This window comes from Anas platyrhynchos, chromosome 2 (assembly GCF_047663525.1).
Source record: "Anas platyrhynchos isolate ZD024472 breed Pekin duck chromosome 2, IASCAAS_PekinDuck_T2T, whole genome shotgun sequence".
Lineage (NCBI taxonomy): Eukaryota > Metazoa > Chordata > Aves > Anseriformes > Anatidae > Anas > Anas platyrhynchos.
The window spans coordinates 67,187,504-67,209,715 of record NC_092588.1 but is presented as its reverse complement, the minus strand read 5'-3'; the positions used below and the strand labels follow the sequence as shown (position 1 = coordinate 67,209,715).

Sequence of the window (22,212 nt, the reverse complement as noted above, 5' to 3'; positions counted from 1 at the left end):
ATGGGGGTCCTGGGAGAGCCTCTCCGCGGTTCAGGCTCCCGGTTGGGGGTGGGGGGCGATGTTAAGGCTTCCCACAAGGGGTTCCCCCCCCCCCCTCCTCATTCCCCATGGGTTTTGGTCACAGGCAGGCTGCAGGAGAAATCCTGCTCACTGCAGCTGAAGAAAGAATTGAAAATAATAAAAAGGATAAAGTGAACCCCCCTCCCCCCGAGACCACTGAGCTGGGGGAATGTCTCCCACACGCTGCAAAATGTGAGGAGGTGTTTTCAGATCTCCTGGGGGGCCTTTGTTCCAAGCAAACCTAGGCTTCTTTATTTATTTATTTATTTTATAAACTCAGGAGTCTTGCTAATTTGCAGCCCGGGATCATGAAGGAGTTGGAAGGAAGTAGCTAAGGTTGGGTCCTAATAAATCTTTGGATATAAAGGAAGTTCTTGATTATTAAATAAGCGCTGGTGTTCTGCCAGGTCTCAGGAAGCCTAGCCGAGTGACCGGCACAATCCTGGGCTGCTTAAATTGACGCCAGCCACAGGCCAAGCAGTGCAAAAGGTACATAAGCCGTTTAGATAAAGAAATACGTGCAGATATCATTAGTATCGATCATCTCACAGGTCTTATAAGGCAATTCTGATGGCCTTGTTCAGTGAGATTTAAAGGTAAGCAGATAAAAGCAACTACAATAATGCCTTGCCTCTACAGTTCCTAACCATTAGGCTTAGAACTGCAAAATGGTCTCTGTCTCCAATGGTTAATACCATGTATACTTCTAACAGTTAATGCTATAGCTACGGTATCAATTAACTAGGTGGTACACAAATAGTTTTTGACTTTTGAAAGATCAGAAAAGGCATCAAAGGTTAATCTTCATGATCGTGGAGTTTCCTAGGTTCTGCAGGTCCAGAGTCTCAAGATTTTTACCAAAGATCCGAAATAAGCTCACTGTTAATAAAATCTGTGACATATAAGACCATATAAGATATGCTTCTGGAATGAGAGCCTGTACTGTTGTTGGGTGTACCAACAAGATTTGTGTATCAGAAGTCAACCACTCTGTATCAGTGAGACTGACGCTAGAGTAAGGTGTGTAGTTTTCACATTAAAGATCAGCTGGTGCAGAAAAGACCTGGAAAAAATGTTAGAGGGCTGGAAGAAATATCTTACAACAATACATTTAGAAAGCTACATCAATTTAATTTATCAAACAGATCTTTTAAGAGTTACTGCAGTGTTTAAATACCTTCACATGGAACAAGTACCACGACCTAAAGCTTTTTAAGTACTAGAAAAACAAGTAAGAAGTATCAGTGGTTGGGAACTGAGGAAATCTCAGTCAAATTTAACAATTTTAATCGTACGCAAGCTATGCAGTCAGGTTTGGGACTGGCGATGTGGCTTAATGGCCCATGACATAAAGGCCAGAGTACATGATCCAATGATCCCTTCCAACCCTCAGCTCTCTAAAGTATTTTAGCTGTGTTCTGGAAAATTTGGCTGCCCTCTCCTTTGCTCTCTCTCCGATGACTAAGCTGGTGATTAGTTCATAGGGGCTAGTTTCAATGACAGATAGCAGAGTTCTTGAAGAGTTAAGCGAGGCCAGCAGGCAGAAGGTGGTGGCCACTGGCTGCCCAGTGCACAGCCTGTCAGAGGACTGGCACATGCACTCATTCCCAGTCCAGCAGGCATGGAAGACAAGAAGAAATGATGGTGTTGGAGCAGGAAAACAGGGAAAATGAGGTATGAGATGCAAGCAGGCTTCCCCAGTTCTGCTGAGTGTGTTGTATTATTTTTTTACAGTCAGATTCCAAAAATGGAAGCCATCTTCTGGGTGGTTTTGGGTACAATATGAACATACCTGAGCTGTTATGGAGTTATCAGGATTTTGGATGTCATTTGTTTTTCTTAAGATTCTGCTGTGATCAGTATAACTAAAGACAGATAACTTAAAATGTCCAGCGTCCAGCCTCGCTTTCTCAAGTTTCTGGGAATGTGTGTCCCCATCTCTGTAGTCCCCTTCAATGGTATCCATAAAAATGAGCATGAACCCTGGTGTAGGGGAAATCTTATGGCACAGCTTGAATGGGAAAGGCAGGCTAGGACTCCGCAAGCAAACCAGTTTGGCGTATGGTAAACTGGGGCAGTGAAGGGACTGGCAGGACAGAATAAAAAGCACACTTATATGACACTACTCCTTTCTGTGCAGCAAGCTGGAAAGCTTACCTGGATCCTTTCAGAGACGTATGATGAAACTTGCTCCTGGGTTGTTATTATATGACCCTGAGAAAAGGGGGTTAAGACTGTGCAACCATGCATTTAGAAAGAGCAGTATTTTATCAGTGTGTGTACTGGGTTGCTGAAGTGGGATTAAGTATTTAGTTATTCCATAGTCCAATTTTTTGTGAATTAATTAGGAGATTGAATGAAGTATGGCTGTAGTATTGGGGTGAGATTGCTACTTTTTGTGCAAATCACAAAACTATGGTGTTGCTGTCAAGGCTCACATATGTTATATAGCTCATCTAATAACCACTTACAAGGGCATAGGAAGGGTTGACGAATTTATTGCAGGATTTATGGAATCTACCTTGCTTCACAGGAGAAGAAAATGTGTAATACATTATGTTGCATGTAAGTGTATTATGATACAATTGGAAAAGGAAATGTTGAAGCTGACTACCATGAGAATATGTTGCGGTAAGCTCTCAAATAATCTCCTCAGGGAAACTGTGGAACCTGAAACTATTGAAATGAGACTGCACAAACATATAAGTGCCATTCTACCCCAGCACACAAAAGCTCTAATTGGTCCTTTCTGTCATTCATTCAGATGATTTATAGGGAGCTGTACAAATAAGATGACTCATATAAAAAGCATACAAATATCAATTATGAAATATGCTTCTGTGAACCCTGAAGTAGGAAAAAGGATATTCAGTATTTAACAGCTGAAGTGGCTTTCTCTAAAACAAATCAAATAAATGTTCATAAAAGAGCAAATAAGTTGACCACAGCACTAATCTTCAAAATAGTAATATTCTTTCATGCCTAGAAAAAGTCCTTGCTTTGATTTTTAAGATGGTCCTTGACCTTGATGGCCATTTGGTAGAATCAGCTGATACCTATTCCAGCACAATTCAGACACGCCTCTGCCCTTGAAATAACAGTGTCTTTCTTTCTTTCTTTCTTTCTTTCTTTCTTTCTTTCTTTCTTTCTTTCTTTCTTTCTTTCTTTCTTTCTTTCTTTCTTTCTTTCTGTCTTTCTGTCTTTCTGTCTTTCTGTCTTTCTGTCTTTCTTTCTTTCTTTCTGTCTTTCTTTCTTTCTTTCTTTCTTTCTTTCTTTCTTTCTTTCTTTCATCAACAGTTGATTTAAAGTTCTGTTTGTTTTTTTCTTTTAGTTTTTCTTCTTTTTTCCCTCACGATTCCTGTTGCAAATCTATTCAGAATTCAAGCCAAAAGACAGACTTAAAAAAAATTGGAAAACAAATGTACTCTGTGAAGAGAAATATCAAATATATTCATGTTGAATTACTAGCAGTAATACAGATACTCTAATGAAATGTGCTCATATTTTCCTTCTGACATGTAGAAAGCAAAGTAGAATCCATTTGAGTTTCTTGAATCAGGAAAAGAACAACTGGAGCTAATGGCAGGTTTGTGGGAAGAACAGCAATTTCTTGTTTTGATGGTGCTGGGTTATCTTGGACGTGTTAGCCTGAAGAAATTAGAGGTACTTGTGACAGAAAACAAAATAAAAACAAACAAACAAAAAACAACGATGAGATCTCATTCAGGATTTATTAGTAAGTGCAATTTAGCGTTTTCAAGAAATAATTATTCACTTCCTTAAATATGTGCTCTCCATCTCAAGATTCCCAGTGTTATAATTCCCACATGGCCTTGGCTTCAGCAACTGCAAAAGTATTTGCAGCCCAGAAAGCCAGCCATATCCTGGGCTGCATCAAAAGCAGCATGGCCATCAGGGCGAGGGCGAGGGAGGTGATTCTCCCCCTCTGCTCTGCTCTTGTGAGATCCCACCTGGAGCCCTGTGTCCAGCTCTGGGGCCCCCAGCACAGGAAGGACAGGGACGTATATCCAGAGGAGGGCCATGAAGATGATTAGAAGGCTGTAGGACCTCTCCTATGAAGACAGGCTGAGGGAGGTGGGGTTGTTCAGCCTGGAGAAGAGAAGGCTTCGGGGAGACCTTACAGTGGCCTTCCAGTATCTAAAGGGGCCTGTGGGAAAGCTAGGGAGGGACTCTGTGTCAGGGAGTGCAGGGATAGGACAAGGGGAAATGGCTTTAAACTAAAAGAGGGTAAGATTAGATTAGATATTATGTATGTGTGTGTATAATACATGTATATATATTGTATATCTATATAGTGTATATATATATAAGATGTAGATTAGATATAAGGAAGAAATTCTTCTCTCAGAGGGTGGTGAGGCCCTGGCACAGGCTGCCCAGAGAAGCTGTGGATGCCCTATCCCTGGACGTGTTCAAGGCCAGGCTAGATGAGGCTTTGGGCAGCCTGGTCTGGTGGGAGGTGTCCCTGCCCATGTCAGGGGGTGGAACTGGATGATCTTTAGGGTCCATTCCAACAGAAAACATTCTGTGATTCTATGAACAGAGATCAAACTTGTCAACACTGATGATGGTCTCTGAGAGCAAGAGCAGGCACATTAGAGGCTGCAGAGACTTTGCCAGGTGCTAAATTCTCCCACTGGATGCCACAAAAGACACACAGGGTTAGGAAGGTAACTGAGCCTAAGGAACAGTGTGTGCTGCTTCTATCTTTCACCAGTTAATGGAAAGAAATTTGGGGCAACTGGAGCCTTGCTTGACTTTTTCAAAAGACAGTCCAAGACTAAAGCAAATTGCTCTGGGATGTGAGATCTGCCTCATACTCAATCGTCTTCCATTGCCATTTTGCATCGTGTTTTTAGCCTGGTCCTCAATACACTGTTCATACAGAAGGGCAGAAACATCAGCATTCAGTAAAAGGTTAAGTCAATAAAACTTCAGGAGTTTTGTTTGGGAGTGAAAAGAACAGGAGAGCGATGTGTAAGTGCTATGATATTGCTGCTGCAGGGTGATTAGGCCACCCAGGGGTGAAGGCATTGTGAGGGCCTGAATAGGAAATGCCAGAATTACTCAAGAGCATCTCAAGTCTTGTGTATTTTATTCCCCCCTGTTGCTCTCAAACTAAAACCGAGGAAGATGAGACCATAGTGGCTCTGGCAGTATCTCACTGACCTTTAAATGCATTGGCTCTTAGAGATGGTTCAGGTCTAGGCTCAGTTCTTACTGCAGAAACCACATCCTTATAGATGGCCACACAACCAAGGTATATGAAGATGAAAGTAGGGCACAGATAAAGTGTACTAGGTACAAATTAAAGCAGCATATTTTCAGTGCTGTGCTATGCTGATAGCCCTCTACCTCTGTGTTCATTACTTTCTCATCTTCATACACCTTCCTCTTCTTTCTCTGAATGTCTCAGCTGAAAGGACTCTTTGTTTCTAGTCCTAACAGAAAAGAACAATCCTGAGGGAATGAAACAGGCTCTGTCCCTAACATAAGATAATCTTACAAGGTAGGAAATGAAATCCTGAAATTATTTTCTGTGACTTTTCTGGTATGTATGTCATTAGCAAGCAGAGTATGCCTGCTCATCAAATTCTTTACTTACGCTCGAAAGAAGCAATTTTTCTCTGTCCGTATTTAAAACCCATGCCCAACCACACAGCGGCTAAAGCTCTGTAATACTGTCATGGTAATTTCTGCAAGTCGGAATACTAAGCACCGAGTCAACATTTTCCATCTTCCTGATCACATTATATAAACTAGATAAGAACAACTTAAGCTTTCTGCAGACTTCACACTTGTATCTTTGTGCAAATATTACAATATCTTATGAAAATACCTTCTGAGTTCCAACACATCTAACTTTTAGTTTGCACATGTTCTTTTCCACCTGCTTCCTACGATTTCTCATTTCTAATTTCCTGTATGCATTTACAAAGGTAAATACATACTTTTGTATCAGGTAACCTTTACTTACAGAGCACTGAGTTAACATTTTTTAGGAGATGAGTGAAGCAGTATCCAAAAGATTTAATTTTGGAAGCTCTGTGCATTATTTATATAACAAAATAGCGAGAGAAATAATTAAGGACATTGCTGGTAAGGTGCATCAAATTCATATAAATGAAATCACTAGAAGCTGCGCTGGTGAAATTATTGCCACTATCCAATCAAATCCAATACCACTTTGCAATCATATGAAATGGCTTCAGTTACTTTTTCTGAGGTAGTAAAGCCTGTTATTTAATATGTTGCAAATATTTATTTACTGTAAGCCAGTAGCAGTGGTTAAATATGCAAAACATAACGTACAAACATTTTATGCTTTTGGAAGTGCAATCAGGATAAGCTGCCAAAAGATCCCTGGGCAAGAATGTCCAGACCCAATCTGTTGCCTTGGGAGGCAGATTTTAGGAGAGGCAAAATCACAGCCTGTAGTGAAAAAGAGACCATATGGGACTCACAGCAGCGCCAGTGGCTTTCTGCCCAGCTCATGCCCCTGACCACGCCAGCTCCACAGCAGCTGCTGCCCTCAGATGAGACAGGGCAAGGCAGGAACGTGCAGCCACGTCTCCCTTAGCTGTGTGCCCAGCCCCATGCTGCTGGGAGAACAGGGAGGAAAAGCAAATAAGTAAGTCAGAGAGAAATGAAAATAGGGATAGAGAGAGTATATATATGTGTATGTATATATAAAGAGAACATATATATATATGTATATGTATACAGAGAGAACAGGGATACTCTGACTGCTCTCCAAATACAGACGGATGCACAAGTCTTCCCTGGGGTCAGTGAAATCCAGGGATCACGCAACACAAATACAAAGTATGGTTGTGCAACAGCAAGTGTTTTATCCCGCTTGTACTTGGCCTCCACAAATAAGACCCACAAAGGGCTGCACCTCCGTATCCACCGGCCAGGATAACCCAGAGGCGAGACAGGGCACAGGGAGAGCAGACGGCGTTGCCTGTAGCACAGAGTAAGACGATAAAGAACTGCCAGATACAAAGATGTTGCTTCAGGATGCGTCATCAGCTGCGTCATCCCGTGGAATAACCCATCTAAATCTAAGCATATTAAGTTCTCCAGTGAGTTTATTAATGTGGGCTAACACCATCTGTTTGTGGACACAGGGCATTATATCTCTCATTAACATGATACAGTAGTTAAATTTAGATAGGCTCTTGGCTGAGCTGAGTATCGTTTAGCTGTTCTTATTCACGCTCTGAATTATTTCTAGGCACTGGAGAGCGGAGTGGTTAATTAATATGGCCGAACCCAACTTTTCTACAGCTTAGCTTAAATTCGCCCAACCAATAAAAAGGCAATTCTTTCAACAGAACGTTTTCTGTTAGTAATGTTTAAACTCAAATGTTTTACAGAAATAAACCACAACGACAAACAATGAGGATGGTGAAACTGAGCACAATAATTTAATGTGAAAGCTTATAAACCTGTCAAGAAGTAATAATCATTTGGAATGGTTCAGTTATAAATTGCAGAGTCTTTTTCTATACTGTTCTTGTACTCAGATTTTAACGCTTTCACTGGCTCTGGCCAGAAGGTAAATGTTAATTATTATTATTATTATTATTATTATTAGTAGTAGTAGTAGTAGTAGTAGTAGTATTTAACGTCAGTTATGTAAGATGGGAAAAGATGGCAGTAGGTACCCAGTTACTGCTTAGCAGGAACTCCCTGCCAGTGACTCCAGCCCCATACCGTGCTGCTGCTGGCCAGCCCAGGCTGTTTTCCCAAAGCTTTGGCCAGGATGGATAGGTCCTAGAAAATCTACTCAGTGGCAGAGAAGAATAATCATACAGATTCCTTGGTCAGCTGAGCAGCCCCCGTTAAACACAGTGTTTTACATGAGGTTTGAGCTCGGCGGTGTGACTTTGCACAACCCCACAGCCATCAGTAACCACAGGCCAGCCAGTGGAGGATTTTCCATGGCTATAGGAGCAGCAGAGATTATTGTCCCTGCACATAGCTGTCAATACAGAGCTACTCACACGCTGTGCTCAGGAAGCTGTGGGTGTTGCATGCCTGCGTGGTGGTTGCAGTGAATTTGCCCTCAATGAATTTGCCCTGTCTGTACCCTTTAATTAAAGCGCCGTAGTTCTTTGGCTCACATCACAGCGAGGCAGAGAGAAGGGAAACAGTTATTCAGAGGTGATGAATTTATTAAGAGGGCAAAGGGATCATCAGCCCAGCACTAGCATCCTCCCAGCGCAATGTTCAGGCTCCCACTCAAGTGGTAATCATGCAATTACATGGCTCTCCTGTTCGGCTCGAGTGCCTGTCTGCCCTGGCAGTCCTTTGCTTGTTGCAGGAGTGAGATTGCTGCCAGAGTACCACATCCTCCCTTCATAAATGACACTGACCTATAAGTGAGGTGTCAGACAGAACACAAAAGAATATTTTACGGTCTGGTAAAATGCATCTGGTGAGAAATTTGGAGCCTGATGAACTTTGTAGGATCTGTAGTTAAATATACCTGGGGAGATTTCTAGTATCAGATGACTCTAACCCAGCAGAAGACAATACTGTAACAAGATTCAATACCTACAAGAAGCTAAAAACATCCAGCTTCAAATTCAATTGGAGAAGAGGTAATCTGAGGAAGGACTAGTGAAAGTGAAATAATTAAACATTCAAAGACCTCCTTTCAGATGCTTACATCCCTCTCACTAGAATTTTACTAAAAAGATAGACGTCCTTCAAAATGAAGTAGAAATTAATGCAATAGTTACTTTCTGAGACTTGGAGCACAAGTTATAGAGATCAGCCTGGACAATCAGGTGGTTTTTTTGCTTGAATGCTGCGGAAGTTGTGGACTTTACCTCTTTGGCCAGGAAGTTAAACTAATGAACTGCAGAGGAGGTCTGCCAGCTGCCAGAGACTCTGGGAATGGTCGAAGTCAGCATCAGAGAGAAGCAAAATATGACACTAGCCAAGCTGAAATGTATGTAAGGGCTCAACTGCCCTAAAAGTCTCAAGTTCTGTAACAGTATTATCAGTGAGCCTGCTGTTGTCACATGAAGTGTTTGTGAATCAGGAAACGACAATGACTTAAAAGGAGCTTTCTCAGAGCACATCCATTTCTTCAGATCATTGTAAAGATTTTTTTTTCCCCCTCATTTTTAACTGCTTCTTGGGATTCTTCAGCAAGCACTGGAAAACTTTATTCCCATAACTTTTCCTCTTTACTGCCACTGATCTGCTGCCTCTTGCTATGTGATATGATGAAGAGAATTTTCTAGACTGTTTTTCCAAAAATGAGCCATGACAGAAGCCACAGCATGCATGGAGCTGTTGGCTTAGCCCTCTCCCCTGGGAGGAATGCTGAATTCCTAGTGATTGTTTTGTTCTCCAGGTTACAAGAAATACAGCTTGATAGCCTCCCACTTAACCAGAATCTTTGCAACTGCATCATACCTATATAAATAGAATATATAATTATAATTCATATATATTCATGCACACACATGCATACACTGTGCTCGAGAGGCCATCAGGACCACTCTGAGCACATGTCCCTTCCTGGGGTGCTCTACGAGGTAGCACTGGGATATGGGACAGGGGATGAAATACTTGTCAGTGAAGACCATAACTCTAGGTGAGGTAGTAAAGCTGTATTAACCTGGGGTGTTATTCTGAGCATTCAGTGTCCATAATGCTTTCCTCTAAGGACACTGTTTATCTAGATGCACAGGCATGAAATCTGTAGCACGGAGTCAGACCCTGAACAGGTAGGGCAAAGTGGGCTACCCCATCAGCTGCAGGATTTCATAAGGAGACATCTTTTGCAGTTCAAGCTTCTAGCAGCTCTCTCTGTTCCTTTCTTCTACACATCTTGCCCGCTCAGAACAGGCTAAATGGATCTGTCAGCCTCAGCCTCAGATTTCTTCATTTGTCTGTCAGTGCAAATTCCTAGGGCCAAGTTCAGCCATTCCTCTCTTCCAGCAAAGTAATTATTAAAGGGATTTGCAACCTAGAGAAGCAGAAAACAAGCTGCCTTTCCCTATTAAGAGTGATAAGCCAATCTTACTGTAACTACAGACTTCACTGCGACTCTGGCAAACAAGATAAGTATTTTTTTCTGTGAATAAACTCAGGATGTTGGGTACATGAATCCTACATGGGTATGTGGTATTTCTGGACATATTGCAATACGGGGTAGTGCCCCTGCACAATGGCAGTGTGTGCTACTGCTGTAACAGTTGGTTTATCGACAGCGAGGTGGTTACAGCAATTGTAAATGCTCACCTTTCGGATGTCGGAGGAAAGTTTTACACCCTGAAGAGAAATCTCGCTTTAGTGAACTGTAGCTGCAGGCTTAAGGCAGACATTTGGTGGTACGGTCAGGTATTGTTCTGTTCTGTTTCACCAACCAGTGATAGCTGGAGCCAGAGAGACAGTTCTTCAGTTCTTGCAAAAAAAAAAGTATTTTTTTCTCTTTCTTTCTTTCTTTCTTTCTTTCTTTCTTTCTTTCTTTCTTTCTTTCTTTCTTTCTTTCTTTCTTTCTTTCTTTCTTTCTTTCTTTCTTTCTTTCTTTCTTTCTTTCTTTCTTTCTTTCTTTCTTTCTTTCTTTCTTTCTTTCTTTCTTTCTTTCTTTCTTTCTTTCCTTCCTTCCTTCCTTCCTTCCTTCCTTCCTTCCTTCCTTCCTTCCTTCCTTCCTTCCTTCCTTCCTTCCTTCCTTCCTTCCTTCCTTCCTTCCTTCCTTCCTTCCTTCCTTCCTTCCTTCCTTCCTTCCTTCCTTCCTTCCTTCCTTCCTTCCTTCCTTCCTTCCTTCCTTCCTTCCTTCCTTCCTTCCTTCCTTCCTTCCTTCCTTCCTTCCTTCCTTCCTTCCTTCCTTCCTTCCTTCCTTCCTTCCTTCCTTCCTTCCTTCCTTCCTTCCTTCCTTCCTTCCTTCCTTCTTCCTTGACTCTGTATCCTAGAATCTCAGAATGGTTTGGGTTGGAAGGAACCACCCAGTTCCAACCCCCTGCCACGGGCAGGGACACCTCCCACTAGATCATGTTGCCCAAAGCCCCATCCAGCCTGACCTTGAGCACTTCCAGGGATCCACAGCTTCTCTGGGCAACCTGTGCCAGAGCCTCACCACCCTCTGAGAGAAGAATGTGCTCCTAACATCTAACCTAAATCTCCCCTCTTCTAGTTTAAAACCATTCCCTCTTGTCCTATCATCTGCCTAATTAAAAACTTTCTCCCCATTATAGATATATAAAAATGTCTGCTAAGTTTTAGCTCCTTCCACCTCACAGGTCTTTTCCATCAGCCCTTCAGATAACTGCACAACCTGAGTTGAGCACCTCCGACCAGGCTTCTTTCTGTGTATCTGAAAAACCTCACCAGATTGTGGCACACGTGCATGGTCTGTATGTAACCCACTGTAAGCCTGGTGCTTTCAGTGAGTGCCTGGTTTGCTTACAAATGCCTACTTGCTCTGCATCAGCCCAGCCAGTGCAATGTCCCCAGGAACTGCATGAGGTGTCCCCAGACGCACGTGAACACATTCAGTTGTACGCAGATAGCATGTTGGGCATGCTATGTCTGCATCTTTTGGTCTTCTGTTAATTCTTCCTTTCTTTTCCAGACTTGAGCCTCGATGGTGCTTAAACACTTTTTAACTGGACAGAGTTGGACTCTGAATGTCTCAGGGGGAGACACTCTCTCCTATCTTCAACCACCTTTGTAGCTCGCCTCTGAAATGTCTTCAGTGTTTCAACATCTGTCTGAAGTAAGTTTCTGGTAACAGGCTGACTGGTGAAAATGCTGCTCCCCTACCGAGGTGGAAGGGAGTGCATAGGAAGCTGTCAGCAGGTGTTAGCCAAAAACTCAACCACTAATGCCTTCTTTTGGATTCCGTCTTCACTACAGCGTCTGCCAATGGAATTTCAAAAGTGAGCATCTGTGTAGAGGATTGCTTGGGAAAAGTGTTTTGTTTGCTTGTTTTGTTTTGTTTTTGTTTACCTGGTGAAAATGAAGATGGTAAGCACCAGTGGAGGTGGTAAAAAGCACAGCAGCAAGAATCAACGAGATCAGATAAGTGAACTGTGGAATATACATGTATATAAACCCTAAAGAGGCTTTCCGAGAGAAGGTGTCTCTTCACGAAGCTGCTTCGGCACGGCAGAAGACATCCTGGCAGCATCATACAGGCTCTTTGAAATTCTGGAGCTGAGTGAAAAGACGGGACAGCAAGGCCAGACCCTGCCATGGGAAGGCTGGAGCATGGGCTCAGTGGGCCTGTGCCTGTCAGCAGAGGCTGGTGGACACACACAGCGTGGCCAAGACACAGCGCCAGCTCATAGCTAGGGACACAGGCAGCGGGCCGAGAACTACTGGGAAGAGATGGAGCAAAAAGATAATTAAACCGTAAAATTTTATACTTGTGAGTTCTCAGGAGACGTTAGGGAACAACGAAATGATTGCAGCCTGGGAACCTGAGAAGGTGGCTGAGATGTGCAAGGAGCTACCACGTGTTGGTTCACCAGTTCGTGGAACAACTCCCTCCTCCCCTTAGAGAGCACACATTAATCCAGTTATGGCTTTATAAGGCTGGCAGCACCATCTAGTGGCAGCCTAGGCTGGCCCAGCAAATAATTCATGTTTTCAGAGGGCAGCAGATTTTTACGGCACTCTAAACCCTTGCTTTTATCCCTGCTTGCAAACACAGGAGAATGAAAATAGTTTAAGTGTAGCAATAGAAATGAATTGAATTTTAAAGTGTTTTTAGTCCATCCTCATTTTTATCTGGCCATCGTTACTATAATTTTTTCCTGACCATTGTAAAAATACAGCTTATCCCTTTTTATAACTCTTTCTTTTTATGTGCTGTGGATTCTCCACAACTACACTTGATGTTTGGTGTTTTCACCTTCATATCACACTGCTCAGTGTCCTAACCCACTCCCTTAGGTTAAATTTATGTGCCTGTGAACGCCTGAACCAAGACAGAGGGGTGCAGAAGCGTCTCATATAAATGTTGAGAGTCTATATTTAGTGAAAACTCAGCACAAGAGAAGACCATAATAGGAATTGCAAATCATCTATAGGAATAAATGTTTATTCTTTAAATCCGTATGCTTACATTATCTGTAAAAGAATTTCATGTTGAACTCTCCAAGATTCTTCCTAACATACGTATTTTCTAGCATTTTGTGAGAACAATTTTGCACTGAGTTGTAGATAAATATAAATAAGTAAATGAACTGCTCGAAGCTGGAAAAAAGAACTATATGAGTGCATGGGAAATAATATGATATCTCCTATACTTTTTGTTACCGTTCTCTCATAACATGGCAAGTAGAGAGCTCCCAATGACTGTGCCAAGTGGTATGTTTAAAGTAACATTCATTGTTATACTCTCACAAGATGATGTGGAGATCAGAAACAGGTTAAAAAAGGAATTAGGCATATCTTTGGGGGATAGTTCTAATGTTGGCTCTTCTACTCAGCAGTTTAGCTGCAGCCCTGAGCTTGGAAAAGTCCCAGGTGCTGATGACCGGAGACTGGTGGGATTTATCAGTCTTAAAAACAGAGGAGTGGCAGGGGTGGCACAGGTCATCAAATCCACTATGTTGCCTCCAACAACATCCCAAAGCAAATGGCTTGGGAACAACAAAGGCACATGTATAAAATAGTCCCCTTTGGGGACTTCCCCACCTGCGGGTATTTCTCAAGCCTGCTGTGATCCCTTTTATAACATTCAGGGGAAGTTTTAAGAACTTTTGCAGCTTCCACTTGAGCCCCACTGGAATTTTGCAGCTGCAGCCTCTGGGGTGAGGAGTTTCGTAGCCCTAGAACTGCTATGTGATGAGCCATTTCCTTTTGTTTATTTTGAACTTGACTTCTACTGAATTTGTTTGATGGCTTTTGCTTCTTGTGCTGAAAAAGACAGGGAACAGCCTGCAGCAATTGCAATGGAAGCAGCAATTGTAATAAATTTGGAAGCAGCACCTGTAATAACAAACAGCAGGCTTCTTTGTGTTGCATGTCCTGCATTTGCAGTCCCAGAGACGTAGTGCAGGGATCCCTGGGCTGAGGTTTCGTAGAATGGGCTGAGAGGAAACCAAACAGGATTAAGAAAAAAGCAGATGAGCACTTGCCCAACATCAAAGCTCATCTCCTTCCTGGGGCCAAATAAGATAAATCTGTCTTGGATCTGGACTCAGGCATTCCTGATTTACACAGACACGATGGTACCAGTTTGCTTGTTTGGTCCATTTTACCATCTCTTTACAAATTTGATGTCTTCTACCATTACCAAAGTTATGGTTTTAATAACACAGAGAAACTTCTAGATCAAGTAGTTTGCTGGAGATATGCAACTTCAGCAGCAATGTTTAGGGTTTAGGTAATCCTTTTCTTTCTTTCTTTCTTTCTTTCTTTCTTTCTTTCTTTCTTTCTTTCTTTCTTTCTTTCTTTCTTTCTTTCTTTCTTTCTTTCTTTCTTTCTTTCTTTCTTTCTTTCTTTCTTTCCTTCTTTCCTTCTTTCCTTCTTTCCTTCTTTCCTTCTTTCTGTCTTTCTGTCTTTCTTTCTGTCTTTCTCTCTCTCTCTCTTTCTCTCTTTCTCTCTTTCTCTCTTTCTTTCTCTCTTTCTTTCTCTCTTTCTCTCTTTTTCCTGTCTTTCTTTCCACAACTTATCTTACAGTTTGTTTCCTTCCAGGTTTATAGATTTGCACCACTGTTAAGTATACGGCAGAAAAGACTGTGTCAGGGACAAGAAAAATCATCTTTTGGTGAATTCGTGTATCCAGGTCACATATGCTGTCGCAGCTGAGTTGACTGCCTTGGGAACTGAGGCGAACCACTTGAAAAAGCAGCTGCTCCTGTCCAAGCCCCCGACCTTGTATGTATGAATTGTGCCTGTGGCAGCAAAGTTAATAGCTAACACAAGGAGAAATAAAAAGCAGGTGGCTTCTTGAAAAGGCAGCCAGAGCTTCAGGACCATGTTTGTACTGCAGAGCACATCCTAAACTGTGCATTTTCTTTACCCTCACCCTTACCTCCCAGAGGCCTGTCTACCAGCCTGGAAAACTTGATATTAAAATGTAAGTTAAAAGAATGCATTCAGACCATGGTAAAGAGACTGTAAAACCCTGCAATGTTGCATGTGTCTATTCAGTTATGTTTAGTGCTCAGATGGTTTCATTTGTAACAGTAATCAAGTCATGAGCACCGGTACCTTTAGGAGAATGCATGATGATGCGAGGTGTCACATAGCTGAAGTCTAAATCTTCCTTTCCTAATTACAGCGAGTAGTGTCTCTTTGTTCATTCAGCTCCATCTTTTGCTGAAATTCATCAAACATATTTAAAATAGCCTTTTGAGAGAGGAGCTTGAGGCATAGAGATCAGGCAGGGCTATGGATCTGGCTCCTTAACATCTCAATTTTTATTTTTTTATTTTTTTCCCAGACCTGCAATCTGATCCCTTGCCCAGGAAGATCATTCCACACCAGTGGCAAAAGAAGCGAACCTCACATTTTTAAACACTATCTTAAAAAAGCTGCCTTCTAAGACTGGCTAGGTGAGCTGCCTAGAGGTTCTTATGTGAGGAAAAGCTGTCAGACTAGGCCATCCGCTTGAATGGGTAATTAATTCACACATGTCTATGTTGTGAGGTACATACAAATACTACAGACCAAATTATTTGTAACATTTTGTAAGTACTAAAATTAATGTTGTATGAATTTGTCATTTCAACAAAAAAGTTATGGATTGTTTGTATTATAATTTTATCTTGTTAATGTAAAAGGAGAAATTTTGCTTTCCCTGGCCTCTTGGGAAGAAAAAAACACAACAGTGTTTCTAATTATCCGAACGCTCAGGAACATAAAAGAATAGCAAGTGGTGAAATTATAAATCTGTTGGAACAAGTCCATGTTTTCTGATTAAACTCCATTTCTGGTGGCTCTCAGCAATCATGTTCCTTCTATGTTCATAGTAATTGCATGTGTCAAAGCTGAGGCCTTGTGTAAACTGTACCAAATGAGTTACAATTTTAATTTAGAAGGAGATAACTGTATTTGCCCCTGCAGGCAGATTGCATCGGGTTAGAAGTATAAAAACGAATAAGAAAGAGAGCAGGGAGGAGGCTGAAGGGCCTCCAGGTTAATAATAAGTAGAAAATCTAATAAGGCTTACATTACAACACTTGAATTTTAGAGAAAAAAAAAGAAAAAAATACAATTTGCAAACATGAAGTCTAACTCTGTTACTTGCATCTGATCCATGTGTATGAGTGCATATTACTATATGCATGTGGGTATGTCTGGCTTGGGTACAGACTTATCTCTGATTTTTATAGTTTAAGGCTATGGTGTGATTTACCCTCGGTACTACACTGATGAAAAAATTAGAAAAAAAAGTTTTCAAAAATTTGCAAGCTCTCAAAACCTGATATATTTCCACTATTAAAAAAAAATAATAAAAAAATCTGCTCAATCCCTTTAATTGTATAATATGTCAGATTTTTTCTATTTTAAACAATACTTTAGATAACTATCTTATATCACATTTTGAAAAGGTTACTGTTTTCATGAAGAATATTTTTTTTTTAAATCTAAAATCTTATTTTTCTTTTGAAATTTTAATCAAGACCTTTAGGATTATATATGAATACTGATATGAAGCTGCAGTCATTTTGCACATATTTGAAAGCGGTCACTTCAGCAATGACTAGATGCTGTCAGTAGTTTTGCTGAATATGAATACTCTGGGCTGTGGAAATCATTTCTGCCTCAGCTTCTGTGCAAAAGACCACTAAAACCCAAAGGTTATTTGAAAAGAATGACCCCATACTACTACTTATAATTAAGGTTAACACCTTTAATTTGTCTACAGCCTTGCAAATTTTCTCCTTTAAGGAGCCAGCTTCCAGCTGGCTCTGTGTTTATGCATATTTGATTTTCACCTGAAGTAGTCTGTTCATTTCCCAGACTGAGATTACAAGAAGAGGTCTGTTTTGTACCTGTTAACATTTTCTCTATAATTGCTTCATTAAGAAGCCGTAGTTCCCTCATGTTTTAGTGTAGGATAGTTAATTTGAAGACCAGGAAAGATGCGTAATCTGCTACTTCTTCTATTGCCATGTTTCAGAGGTAAACTACCCTGCCCATTAAAATATTCTGCCTATTTAGTAACGTGAAGATGTCACGTTTTAGATTTTCAGCCTTTAGTTCTTGCTGCACTTTTAGCTGCCAGTTTTAAAACGGCTTAATCCCTGTATTAGTGTTTTTCCCTCATGGAGATAATTGAACTCTGTAATCATTTCTCCTCAGTCTTTTCTTTGATAAGTTAAAGAGGCTGAGGTCTTTAAGTCTCACTATTTTTCTCTCAGAGGCATTTTCTACAGATTTTGAATAAGTTGTTGAACCTTTGAACTATCTCCTTATTATGCGCTGCAAATGGCAGTGTAATAATTTCATTGCATTTCTTATTAAAGAGGAAAGATAGATCTTGTGATTTTTTTAATATCTTTTACTGTTCATTGAATAAGCTTCTTCGGAAATATTTTCTGTTCACACTACAATGTGAGATCTGTTCTTCAAGACAATGGAGCTACCTGATTTTTGTCTGCACCAACAAGTCTTCCCTCTTCTGTAAGGTCCTGTAGTACCATGCACTCTGTACCTGCACCTCTTACCCATATTGCACTCACTGCTCTCTGACAGTCTTTGTGCTTCTTACAAGTTAGGAAAAAAAAAATTATTAGTAGCTGAACCTCTAGCAAGCTGCTCTCAAAATATTCCTTTCCCCCGACACCAGTTTTGTCTGTGGTTTGCACACAGGAGACAGGCATGGACACCACAAAATCTGTGCCCAGAGAGGTCATGGAGCTTACGCAGTCACCCTACACTGTCCTTCATGGCACAAGCCAAGGAAAGTGCAGGCGTTTTTGCTGGCTGCTACCCACATATAGTGCTGACCTGAGGACACTTAGACCTTACAGAGGGCAGATGTAACTGGGGATCTTTCCTTCACAGACACAATGAAGCCTTCCTAGGCAGGCCTGTTGTCATGATTGTGACCGGAACCAGAGATCAGTTTTTGATAGTGCTTTCCTGGGAATGAGGGACAAAGGAAATGAAATGGGAAGAGAAGATACATTTTCTGCCTGGACATTTAGGGGTGTGTGGCTTTTATGGGGCTCATGGTACCATGACCACAAGAGAGTGGACCTGCCTGCCTGCTTGCTTACTTGTGTGTGCTGTGGAGAAAGTGCTGAACCAGGTTTTGGGCCAGCTGATGGGCAGTGTGTGAGAGTGGCCTGTTCCCAGGGTGCCGGGGCAGAGCTGAGGTGAGCCTGTCCACGTCACCTGTCTGGGGACCAGGGCCTGCTCCCTGGGACAGGCCACAGACACACTGTGGGCATAGGCCTCTGCTCTGCTCTCAGCAACATGCACCCACTCCTCAGGAGATGCTATGCCGTTGGAGAGTTCTCCTAACACCTATAAGCATTTGTCTTTTTTGGTTATCCTTTTCCAGCTCCTTCTAATTACCTTTCATATTTTTATACTTGTCCAGGAAAGATAATTTTCTGTGTTTTACTCTAAGTTACAGAGATGTTGGGTTCAAGTTCTTTGTGATCCCAACTACAGTGCAGCTCTCTGACAGCACTGTTTTAAACTTGACTCTGGCACGGCTGGTGATGAAATCAGGCGCTGTTTCTCCTCCTGATTCTCTAGATAGGTTGATGCCAATCATGTGGTGTTACAGCAAAGGACAGCTTCAACACGAGTGTTTTGTGCCTTGCAACTGCGTGGCTTTGTGATTTACCAGCTTTTAAATGGAGGAGATGGGTTTTATGTCTTATCAACATTGTGTTCAGAGCTCTGCACTGAGTAATATGGTCAAGACATAAAATATTTTAATAAAAACTTCAGGACAGAGCTGATTTTTGATTGACTTATCTTAATTTGTCATTGTTTTGATAATGTAACACCAGAACACCTTCTATAGACATATACAGAATAACTGGAATCTGCAAACACAGGAAAAAGGAGCAAGGGTACAGGAAACACTGTAATATCATTCTTCTTCCCAAAAATGACCTTCATGCATCTTCTTTTTTGGATAGGATCCAGGCTGAGGACTCAAGGGGAGAATACAAAATAACAAGGAGATTTCCTTTCGTAAAAATTGGTTCTGCATTAAAGTGAAGTCAAGGCTTACAAGTGCTGAATGGGCAGCTTTGTTAGATCAGTACTTAATTTTAACAGTGTTACAACAATTCCAGAAAACCAGTATATTTAATCTAAATTACATTCTTCTTTAAAGCTTTCTTTGTTTTTACATCATGCATGATTATAGACTTCAAAAGCCCTAATGAATCTTGATAACTGAACACATTTTCCACCAGCATATTTGCTTAAATACATCACATTTATTTATCCTGTATTTATTTACCTATCCAATTTTGTTTTTGTGTGGCACTTTTGAGCAGGATGACCTAACAATCAATCAAAAATACTAAAGCCTGTAACCTAAGTGTTGGAAATTAATTGTGGTACTGAGTTAATATTGTAAGAATGATGAGAAGACAGTAAGTAATGTGGGCAGAAAGCAACTTGTTTTTGGAGAGACGCTGTGGTGTAGTTTTGTGCCAAAATTGACCACAGATGTGAATGTGCTCATGCATTTTAGGTAAAGGAAAGAATTATTCAAATTTAGGGGAGTAAAATCAATTATAGGTTATATGTTCCTTAGCAAACAGATCTATCATTTCTGTTTCAATCTCCTATAAAAAATAATTCCTAGGATAACACCTGAATGTCTTTTGGACATATGAAAGCACATGGAAATACCTTAGCCTTTTTGCAAAAAACCCTAGCTCACAGTAGTCATCTGGGGTATTTCGTAAACTGATGTTTTTTTGGGAAGCAGTAGAGTTTCCATAGAAAACTTGCTCCCCCACACCCCAAATTCTAGAGAGAAAATCCCTTTTTGTGCTTTACTACTCCAAAGCAAAAATGCCTTTATTGTGAAAGCCAACATCAATTTATATAATCAGACAGTTTAGCGTGAACTATTCAAAACCAGAATAACATGACAAATTACAGCTTAGCTGATCCTCTTGGAGTTGCACAATGACATAATTAAATGTTTGTTCTGTTCCATCTGGTCTGTTAGCAAACATATTTCTACTGAATATGGACCTTGTATTTTCTCAGAAATAAATAGTTGTCTAACATTGGAGGAAGTTTAATAACTATAAATAGGTGCCTGGAAGTCTTTCTGTGGATTGTAGCTTTCATTTATACATTACAAAGAATGATATGAAAGAATCACATACACAAAAGCTTCTTGGTTTAGCACTATTATATACAGGCAATGATTGCTTTTTTTGATGTTAGTAGTTTTGAAAATAAGCATAGGGATTGATGTCCAGGAGATGAGAATTTTGATAAAGGACAATGGCCTATCTTTGTTCTCTGCTATTGTCCAACTTGAGTGGCTATATTCAAGCAATCAAAGTTACTGCAGATTTATATCAGTATTACAAGAAATGGGAAATTTTCTCAAAGTAATGAAATGACTTCCTTCATTCTGCTTAATCCTATTTCACCGCAGCAGTGTAATATGACTTGCATGCTATTAATTACTGGTTCCTAAACTCTATTAGTGAAGCATACTAGACTTTGATTGCTCCTCAGAGTCCTGTTCCCTGATTCCAAATGACTTGGTGTGAACTGGAGATATTCTCTGATGAACAACAACAAGCAAAAAATGATATTGTATGTATTTTTATTACTGCCTTATACTATCAGTTAATTCTATTTGTTTAACAAGTTTTTTTTTTTTTCTTTTTTTTTTTTTTTTTTTTCTTTCTGGAGAACTATTGTAGTGGGACTTCATTTTTTGTATGAGTGAAAGCCAACTTTTTTTTTTTTTTTTCAAAATCTTATGAAAGTTGGCTAAAAAAACCCGATGACTCAACCTTGAAAGAATTACAAATTATGTTCTTCATTTTTTTCACTTTTAAAAAGAATCTATGTTAGTTAACACAACTTTGTATAGTATAATTACATATATTGATAACATTTAAAATCATTGTTTTATAACCACAGTATGCAAGTAAGTAAAGTATACAAGTTAAGTATTGAAAATGTTTATTATTATTTTGAAGAGAAGATCTCTGTGCCTAAGTTTGCTGTTTTGCCATCCTGTTAATGCTCCGCCCTCTTCATGAGACTTCCTAATTTCTTACTACAAAATAGAAACAATCCCTGGCTTCTTCATCCAAATATTCTTCTTTGAGATTTGAGCCCACTGGTGAGGAAAATGTTACTGATTTTCAGAAGTATCAGGCCTTAAGACTGAAAAAGCAGTAAGGCTTTAAGACTGAAAGCGTCTTTTTACTTTTCACACTCTCTCCTTTTCCTCTTGCACTCAGTCTTTTCTTAACTTTTCCTCAGAGACAGCAAAAGTATTTTCACTTTGTATACAAACCTTTCCTCCTTGGCCATGATTCAGTAATGATGCCCTCTGTATAAAATGCCAGTCCTTTTCACTACTGCTTGACTCTTTGCCAAACACACATTGGCTTCCCTGCATGGGCATAATCCTCTTGTATTTTCTTTCAGAGTTGACATGGAAATATACAGTGATGTTTTCAGCTGATTCCCAAGAGTCATTATTAGGAAAACCCTTCTTATCGACGAGTCCTCATTAATAATTATGTTTGGGCAATCATTTAGCCATTTTACAACCCGCCTAATGTGAGTAATGATTTCTGTAGCAATCTTGTATTTAAGATGCTGTGCATTGCAAAACAGAAATCTTCATAGGCAAAGCTTGTTTTTATAGCTATGCTGAAATACTAATACTAATAAAAATATAGCTATATTCAATGCAGAATGAAATTGGATGGAATTAATGTGTTGTGATGACAGTCTAAAAAATCTCAGTATCTTCTTTGTCATAAGGTCATCAGTCCCCAAAGTCAGCTTTGTTGACCCTAGAGGGAGTGAGTCACCAAGACAGAAAATTCATGACCACGGGATTCTACCTTTTTATACAAAAATCCCTAGTCAAAATTACACAGCTATGCGTACAACAAATATAATTTGATCATGCATGCCAAAGATTGAAGTGAAGGCTAATCTACTTTGGTGACAACT

At 40.4% G+C, this 22,212-nt stretch overlaps 1 long non-coding RNA gene across 2 annotated transcripts; it reads left to right on the top strand.

The window, feature by feature from the left end:
• The first annotated feature begins 1,556 nt into the window (after positions 1-1,556).
• LOC140001903 (uncharacterized) lies at positions 1,557-20,775 on the top strand. Of its 2 annotated transcripts, none has more exons than XR_011807654.1 (4): positions 1,557-1,734; positions 11,681-11,824; positions 14,755-14,937; positions 15,506-20,775. It is a non-coding gene; the product is annotated as an uncharacterized lncRNA (long non-coding RNA). The 2 variants fall into 2 exon arrangements; XR_011807653.1 differs by lacking the exon at positions 1,557-1,734 and adding an exon at positions 10,034-10,226.
• The last annotated feature ends 1,437 nt before the right edge of the window (positions 20,776-22,212 follow it).